Source organism: Aethalodelphis obliquidens, unplaced genomic scaffold (genome assembly GCF_003676395.1).
Source record: "Aethalodelphis obliquidens isolate GAN/ISIS:26980383/991018 unplaced genomic scaffold, ASM367639v1 scaffold45, whole genome shotgun sequence".
NCBI lineage: Eukaryota > Metazoa > Chordata > Mammalia > Artiodactyla > Delphinidae > Aethalodelphis > Aethalodelphis obliquidens.
The window spans coordinates 8,475,965-8,484,878 of record NW_020837989.1 but is presented as its reverse complement, the minus strand read 5'-3'; the positions used below and the strand labels follow the sequence as shown (position 1 = coordinate 8,484,878).

At 43.5% G+C, this 8,914-nt stretch overlaps 1 non-coding gene and 1 pseudogene across 1 annotated transcript; both read right to left on the bottom strand.

The window, feature by feature from the left end:
* Nucleotides 1-1,668: 1,668 nt before the first annotated feature.
* On the bottom strand, nt 1,669-8,545 carry LOC113606769 (60S ribosomal protein L12 pseudogene; annotated as a pseudogene).
* Nucleotides 5,182-5,255, bottom strand: TRNAI-AAU (transfer RNA isoleucine (anticodon AAU)). Its single transcript has one exon. It is a non-coding gene; the product is annotated as a tRNA-Ile (tRNA).
* Nucleotides 8,546-8,914: the final 369 nt, after the last annotated feature.

Here is an 8,914-nt window from a genome sequence, read left to right as displayed (position 1 = left end):
CTTTGCATTTGTGGATCAACAGGCTTTGTAACCAGTGATAGGCTGAGTCCCTCCCATAATGGTTTCCTTTCCATTAAATGCTCAGGCATAAGCACTAGTCTCTGTTCACTATCAATCCAGCCTTCTTTGGTTGTTTGGTACTGATCACCATCTAAGTCTCAAGGGTCGACATGAAATCCCCATTCGTCTGCACTCTCTAGATCCATTTCCAAATACCAAGGCTTAAAAGGGATAGGTCCACACTCAGAATGAGTGCTAGGGCCTTGGGATCTGGGCTTTTGGTTCGGGCCACCTGTTTTGTGGCCTGATCAGCCAAATTTTTTTTTTAAAATAAGTATTTATTTTTGGCTGCATTGGGTCTTCATTGGCGCGTGCGGGCTTTCTCTAGCTGCAGCGAGCGGGGGTTACTTTGTTGTGGTGCGCGGGCTTCTCATTGCAGTGGCTTCTCTTATTGCAGAGCATGGGCTCTAGGTGCCTGGGCTTCAGTAGTTGTGGCTGGAGGGCTCTAGAGTGCGGATACAAGCCGTGGCACATGGGCTTAGTTGCTGTGCGGCATGTGGGATCTTCCCAGACCAGGGCTCGAACCTGTGTCCCCTGCCTTAGCAGGCGGACTCTTAACCATTGTGCCACCAGGAAAGCCCCAAATTACTTTCTTTAGCTATGTAACTATGTCTTTCAGTGGCCTGGGCAATATACTTTGGCTACTTCTTCTGGCATTATAACAGAATCTCATAAGGCCAGTACCTCCTCTGCATGTTTAATTTCTTTCCTTCCTGAAATAGTACACCTCTCTCTTTCCATATGGCCCCAAGTTCATGTATAACAGAGAAAGCATAGAACTGGTATAAATGGTTACCTTTTTCTTTGCTCCAAGGTGCAGGGCTCTCGTGAGGGCTTTGAGCTCTGCCTTGTGGGCAGGCATTCCTGGAGGAGGGCTTCTGCTTCTAGGACTTCCTGATGAGTTACTATTAAATGCCCAGCCTTTCGGAGTCCCTGGTCCATGAAGCTGCTCCTGTCCATGAACATTTCCATATCCCAATTTTCTAAAGGCTGATCAGTCAAATCTGCTAGAATTGACTTTGTTGATTATTTGTATGGGATAGAACTCCATTTGGCATTCCACAGTCCAGCTTAATGGCTGTCATTTCCTTTGAGAACCTAACATAGGAATTGGCCATGAGACCACAGTTAGGGATCCAAATAGGACAAAACCTAGCCATTCCTGAGAATCCTCGCCATTGCCTTCTGATGGTGGGTACAGTCACCCTAGCTAATGGTCCAGTAGTAAATTTTTTTTTTTTTTTTTTGGATGTCAAGTGTTTCATTTTTTTAAAATAAATTTATTTATTTATTTTTGGCTGTGTTGGGTCTTCGTTTCTGTGCGAGGGCTTTCTCTAGTTGTGGCAAGCGGGGGCCACTCTTCATCGCAGTGCGCAGGCCTCTCACCGTCGCGGCCTCTCTTGCTGCGGAGCACAGGCTCCAGACGCACAGGCTCAGTAGTTGTGGCTCATGGGCCCAGTTGCTCTGTGGCATGTGGGATCTTCCCGGACCAGGGCTCGAACCCGTGTCCGCTGCATTGGCAGGCAGACTCTCAACCACTGCGCCACCAGGGAAGCCCTAAATTTTTTTTTTAAATGGTTATCAAATATCCCATTATTAAATTATTTCTCCTTGCAGTTCTTAACTAGCTGGGCATTCCACCACATCACTGTTGATGTCATCTATGATGTCGTGAGGGTGGCAGCCATCATCATTGCAGCCCACAGACTGGGCAGTCCCCGGGATATCTTTAATGGTTCCAGAGAGTTCTCTAGCTAAAGATTGATGATGCATCTATCAGGCAATGTTGACAATCAAAAGTGATGTTTCCACTGTGCTTAATGTTTTTCTGCTTTTTTCTATCTCTTGGTGGTTCCCTTAGGGCTTTGATGATCAGGGCAGAGGCAGAAGGTACCACATCCATCTGGGTCTGTCTGGTGTTTCACTGTACTCCTCAGACCCTTCCAATCACCAGTTGCCTTGGCGATGTCCTCACCAACCTTTTTTTGCAGATAGACCCAGGGGCAGATCTTGGGGGCCAGGGCAGATGTGGCACAAACTTCCCCACTGACACACCTCGGGTATACAACTTTGGTATTGTTGGGGTCCAACTTAGGCGGCAGGGTGGAGGCAGCTGGGGTCAGATGAACCTGGATTCGGGAGGACTGAATAAGTTGCACTTTGGTCCCCTCCAAGCCGAAGGCCTCCGTCTTTGTGATAACTCAAATCCTAGGTATTTTACACTTGGTTGAGAGATTTGCAATTTTCCCTTGGACGCTTTATATCCCCGGTCTGCCAGCAACTTTAAAGTGAGGATTGTATTTTGGTCTGAGGCTCCCTTATTTTTATTAGTAATTAGTATATCACAGTAAGACTCCCTCATTTAATGGGAGATCACTTAAGTCCTTGGATAAGACTTCCCTGAAGATGGTGGAGGCATTCTTAAATCCTGTGGGAGTACCATCCAACAATACAGTTGTTATATATTATCTCCGGATTGTCCCATTCAAAGGCAAACAGTTCCTGGGACTCAGGACTTAGGGATATGCAGTAAGAGGCAGCTTTTAAGTCCAGAACTGTAAACCAGCAAAAGTCTCCAAATAAAGTTGTACGCAAAGTGTAAGGATTTGGTACTACCAGATGTACATATCTACAACTTGGTTAGTGACTCACAAATCCCGTACAAAACGATAATTTCCAGTACCAGTTTTTTTTGTATCTGACAAGGTCAGTTTAATTGGCGCTTAAGAAAGGTGGTTATCAGAGACTTTGTATCTTCCCTCACATGCCTCTTTAAAGGGTATTGCTTTACATTTGGAGCCTTGGCATCTAGACAGAATTTTACCACTACTGGGTCAGCCCTCTTAGCACTTCCTGCCTCGCATCAGCCCAAACATCCACTCTTAACCTTTTGTAGAATTTGTTCAGGACCTTCTGGTTGAGGCTTGTCTCCTGCACAGTTTGCAGGGCGTACGCTTGATCTGGGAGTTCTCTAAGGCCTACTTTTTCTGGTGAGAAAGTCATTTAATTCTGTTTGTAGATCTCCCAACAAGGGAACAGGGCATTCAGGCATATAGAGAGCTGTGTTTTGTTTTTTAAATTTTTAAATTTTATCTTTTATACAGCAGGTTCTTATTAGTTATCTATTTTACACATATTAGTGTATACATGTCAATCCCAATCTCCCAATTCATCCCCACACACACTTTCACCCCTTAGTGTCCATACGTTTGTTCTCCACATCTGTGTCTCTATTTCTGCCCTGCAAACCAGTTCATCTGTACCATTTTCATAGGTTCCACATGTATGTGTTAATATGTGATATTTGTTTTTCTCTTTCTGACTTACTTCACTCTGTATGACAGTCTCTAGATCCATCCACGTCTCTGCAAATGACCCAATTTCGTTCCTTTTTGTGGCTGAGTAATATTCCATTGTATATATGTACCACATCTTCTTTATCCATTCGTCTGTTGATGGGTATTTAGGTTTCTTCCATGACCTGGCTATTGTAAATAGTGCTGCAATGAACATTGGAGTGCATATGTCTTTTTGAATTATGGTTTTCTCTGGGTATATGCCCAGTAGTGGGATTGCTGGGTCATATGGTAATTCTATTTTTAGATTTTTGAGGAACCTCCATACTGTTCTCCATAATGGCTGTATCAATTTACATTCCTACCAACAGTGCAGGAGGGTCCCCTTTTCTCCACACCCTCTCCAGCATTTGTTGTTTGTAGATTTTCTGATGATGTCCATTGTACCTGGTGTGCGGTGACACCTCATTGTAGTTTTGATTTGCATTTCTCTAGTAATTAGTGATGTTGAACAGCTTTTCATATGCTTCTTGGCCATCTGTATGTCTTCTTTGGAGAAATGTCTCTTTAGGTCTTCTGCCCATCTTTTGATTTTTTTTTTTTTTTTGGCAGTACACGGGCCTCTCACTGCTGTGGCCTCTCCCGTTGTGGAGCATGGGCTCCGGACGCGCAGGCTCAGCAGCCATGGTTCACAGGCGGGCCCAGCAGCTCCGCGGCATGTGGGATCTTCCCGGACCAGGGCACGATCCCGTGTCCCCTGCATCAACAGGCAGCCTCTCAACCACTGTGCCACCAGGGAAGCCCAATCATATGGTTTTTATTCTTCAGTTTGTTAATATGGTGTATCACATTGATTGGTTTGCATATACTGAAGAATCCTTGCATCTCTGGGATAAACCCCACTTGATCATGGGTGTATGATCCTTTTAATGTGTTGTTGGATTCTGTTTGCTAGTATTTTGAGGATTTTTGCATCTATATTCATCAGAAATATTGGTCTGTAATTTTCTTTTTTTGTAGTATCTTTGTCTGGTTTTGATATCAGGGTGATGGTGGCCTCGTAGAATGAGTTTGGGAGTGTTCCTCCCTCTGCTATATTTTGGAAGAGTTTGAGAAGGATGGGTGTTAGCTCTTCTCTAAATGTTTGATAGAATTCACCTGTGAAGCCATCTGGTCTTAGACTTTTGTTCGTTGGAAGATTTTTAATCAGTTTCAATTTCATTTCTTGTGATTGGTCTGTTCATATTTTCTGTTTCTTCCAGGTTCAGTCTTGGAAGGTTATACCTTTCTAAGAATTTGTCCGTTTCTTCCAGGTTGACCATTTGATCGGCATAGGGTTGCTTGTAGTAGTCTCTTAGGATGGTTGGTATTTCTGCAATGTCCATTGTAACTTCTCCTTTTTCACTTCTGATTTTATTGATTTGAGCCCTCTCCCTGTTTTCCTTCATGAGTCTGGCTAAAAGTTTATCAATTTTGTTTATCTTCTCAAAGAACCAGCTTTTAGTTTTATTGATCTTTGTTATTCTTTTCTTTGTTTCTATTTCACTTATTTCTGCTCTGATCTTTATGATTTCTTTCCTTCTACTAACTTTGGGTTTTGTTCTTCTTTCTGTAGTTCCTTTAAGTGTAAGTTTAGATTGTTGATTTGAGATTTTTGTTTCTTGAGTTAGGATTGTATTGCTATAAACTTCCCTCTTAGAACAGCTTTTGATGCATCCCATAGGTTTTGACATGTTGATTTTTTTTTTCTTTAAGTAACCTGTGCCTTCCAAGTCTCAGCTAGAGACGTGTAACCACCTTGGGTGGTAAGGAGTAAAAGCACCCATAGCCCATACGGGGATCGAACCCATGACCTTGGCGTTATTAGCACCATGCTCTAACCAACTGACCCAACCAGTCACAACTCCCATAGGTTTTGGATCATCGTGTTTTCATTGTAATTTGTCTCTAGCTATTTTTTGATTTCCTCTTTGATTTCTCCAGTGATCTCTTGGTTATTTAGTAATGTATTGTTTAGCCTCCATGTGTCTGTGTTTTTCGTTTTTTCCCCTGTAACTGATTTCTAATCTCATAGCATTGTGGTCAGAAAAGTTGCTTGATATGATTTCAATTTTCTTAAATTTACCGAGGCTTGATTTGTGACCCAAGATGCCATCTATGCTGGAGAATGTTCCACGTGCACTTGAGAAGAAAATGTAATCTGCTGTTATTGGATGGAATGACCTATAAATATTAATTAAATCTATCTGGTCTATTGTGTCATTTAAAGCTTCTGTTTCCTTATTAATTTTCTATCTGGATGATCTGTCCATTGGTGTGAGGTATTAAAGTCCCCCACTATTATTGTGTTACTGTCGATTTCCTCTTTATTAGCAGCTATTAGCAGTTGCCTTATGTACTTAGGTGCCCCTATGTTGGGTGCATATATATCTATAATTGTTATATCTTCTTCTTGGATTGATCCCTTGATCATTATGTAGTGTCCTTCCTGTCTCTTGTAATATTCTTTATTTTAATATTCCTATTTTATCTGATATGAGTATTGCTACTCCAGTTTTTTTTTTTTTTCGTGGTACATGGGCCTCTCACTGCTGTGGCCTCTCCCACCATGGAGCACAGGCTCCGGACACGCAGGCCCAGCAGCCATGGCTCACGGGCCCAGCCGCTCCATGGCATGCGGGATCCTCCTGAACCGGGGCACGAACCCACGTGCCCCTGCATCGGCAGGAGGACTCCCAACCACTGTGCCACCAGGGAAGCCCTCCAGCTTTCTTTTGATTTCCCTTTGCATGGAATATCTTTTTCCATCCTCTCACTTTCAGTCTGAATATGTCCCTAGGTCTGAAGTGAGTCTCTTATAGACAGCATATATATTGGTCTTGTTTTGTATCCATTCAGTGAGCCTGTCTTTTGGTTGGAGCATTTAATCCATTCACATTTAAGGTAATTATTAACATGTATGTTCCTATTACCATTTTCTTAATTGTTATGGGTTTGTTTTTGTAGATCCTTTTCTTCTTGTGTTTCCTACTTAGAGAAGTTCCTTTAGCATTTGTTGTAGAGCTGGTTTGGTGGTGCTGAATTCTCTTAGCTTTTCCTTGTCTGTAAAGCTTTTGATTTCTCCATCAAATCTGAATGAGATCCTTACCCGGTAGAGCAATCTTGGTTGTAGAGCAATCTTGGTTGTAGGTTCTTCCCTTTCATCACTTGAAATATATCATGCCACTCCCTTCTGGCTTGTGGAGTTTCTGCAGAGAAATCAACTGTTAACCTTATGGGAGTTCCCTTGTATGTTGTCATTTTTCCCTTATTGCTTTCAATAATTTTTCTGTCTTTAATTTTTGTCACTGATTACTATGTGTCTCAGCATGTTTCTCCTTGGGTTTATTCTGCCTGGGACTCTCTGTGCTTCCTGGACTTGGGTGGCCATTTTCTTTCCCATGTTAGGGAAGTTTTGGACTATAATCTCTTCAAATATTTTCTCGGATCCTTTCTCTCTCTCTTCTCTTTCTGGGACCCCTATAATGCGAATGTTGTTGCATTTAATGTTTTCCCAGAGGTCTCTCAGACTGTCTTCAATTCTTTTCTCTTTAATCTGTTCCATAGCTGTGAATTCCAGCATTCTGTCTTCTAGGTCACTTATCTGTTCTTCTGCCTCAGTTATTCTGCTATTGATTCCTTCCAGTGTACTTTTCATTTCAGTTATTGCATTGTTCATCTCTGTTTGTTCTTTAATTCTTTAATTCTTCTAGGTGTCTGTTCGTTAATTCTTCTAGGTCTTTGTTAAACATTGCTTGCATCTTCCCTATCGCCTGCTGCTTCTGCCCAGCCTTTATGGTTGGGGCCTCACACCAATCAGCAGTCTTATCAGAGACTCGAGGTCTGTGAGATGCTGCAATGCTGGCTGCACCTGGAAAACCTGGGCTTTCATGGGAGATGAAGGAAAGCACCAGGACTTGCCAATCTGTGGCTACGAGCACCCTCTGTTCCTTTGTAGGCAGCACCGGGTCACACGGGCCACTTGCCCTGCCAACCACACCCCACATAGTGCCTCTTCTGAGGGGTTAGCTGCCCCCACCCGAGAATGGATGTTTGGGGAGAGAAAGGACGAAAACAAGGAACCCCTAAGTCAAAGTCTTAGTCAATATTCCAGGTTTCAAACCCAAGAGCTGAGAACAGTCTATGGACTGCAAATCTCTAGAAAATGGCCTTCCCTCAGGCACTCATAAAAGCCCACGCACCACAAGGAAGAGTAGCCCCACTCGCCGCAACTAGAGAAAAGCCCACGCGCAGCAACCAACACCCAATGTAGCCAAAAAAATATATATATACCATTCACTTAAAAATCAAAAAAAAGAATTCCCTGGAGAATAAACAAAGGAGAATGGAGAGTATCAAAGATGACCAGCTTGGACGTGAAGTTTCCCTTACGGAACACTGAAAAGGTTTCCATTAAAGGTGGTTGCCAAGCACTGTAGCCTAAACGTCACGCGTGCTGCCTGTCTGCCAAGAAATCTGTCCTGGCAGTTCCGAGACTGCAGCCACGGTGGTCAGAGGCTCCTAAGAGTTTGCCCCCGAGTGCTGAGGACAGGCGTGCCTATTGCAGAGGGGCCTGGGAGAGCCCAGGCTCTGTCTCACGTACCACCTGGATAAACTTACCTTATTGGGAGGCAGGTGGAGGAAATGACAGGATCACCTTGAAGAAACCAAAGTGAGGAGGCTGTCTGAGACTCAGAGCTGAATTTGAGAGATGAATTCAGGAGTATACAGGTTGAAACACCCAAGCCCTGACTTCCTTTGTGGGCATGTTGGGGTTTAACCTTCCACGTAGATGATCGAAACATTTTACCTCCCCAGCAGAAATCAAAGAGAAGCTCAGCTCAGCTACTGGGAAATTTCCAGGTAGAATACTTTCTTCCCAAGACCTCCATATAGCATGTGGCCTTTAGCATCACCACCAATGATTGTTCCTCCAGGAAACTTTCATACACACACACACACACACAACACACACACACACACACACTGAAAAGTATTTCAATGTTAACTCCCTGCTAGTTTGGCTCATGCAAAAGAGGGTTAAAACTCTCTGTGAGAAAAACCCAAAATGTCCAATTGTATGAAATTCCTTTAACCCAGACACGGGCCATGTTCTGGGGTGGAAACTTACCTGCTTCATGCTCCCTCATTTCCCCTTTACCCTCTCACCCCAACAAGGTAATCTGGGCTGGTTTCATTAAGAATACCCACCTTTATCAATACCACCAGGTAATTATATTAGGCACAGGTGAAAGCTCCCGACAGCTCTGTAAGGCAAGCTCTCTAGTCAGGGAGTGATGGCTTTTACCTCCTGGGTCAGAGGACTGCACACTCCCCCATTAATCCTGGTTCCAGAAAGTTTTCCTATACTCATCCAAGGACCAACTCCTATCAGCCAATCCTAACAAAGGAAACAGTCAGACATAGGCAAACAAAAAGGCATGGGGCTCTAACACAGGGTTGGGATTCTAGCCTGATTGATCCTTTGGTACCTCAGTGGCTGCAACCTTTTAGAGTGT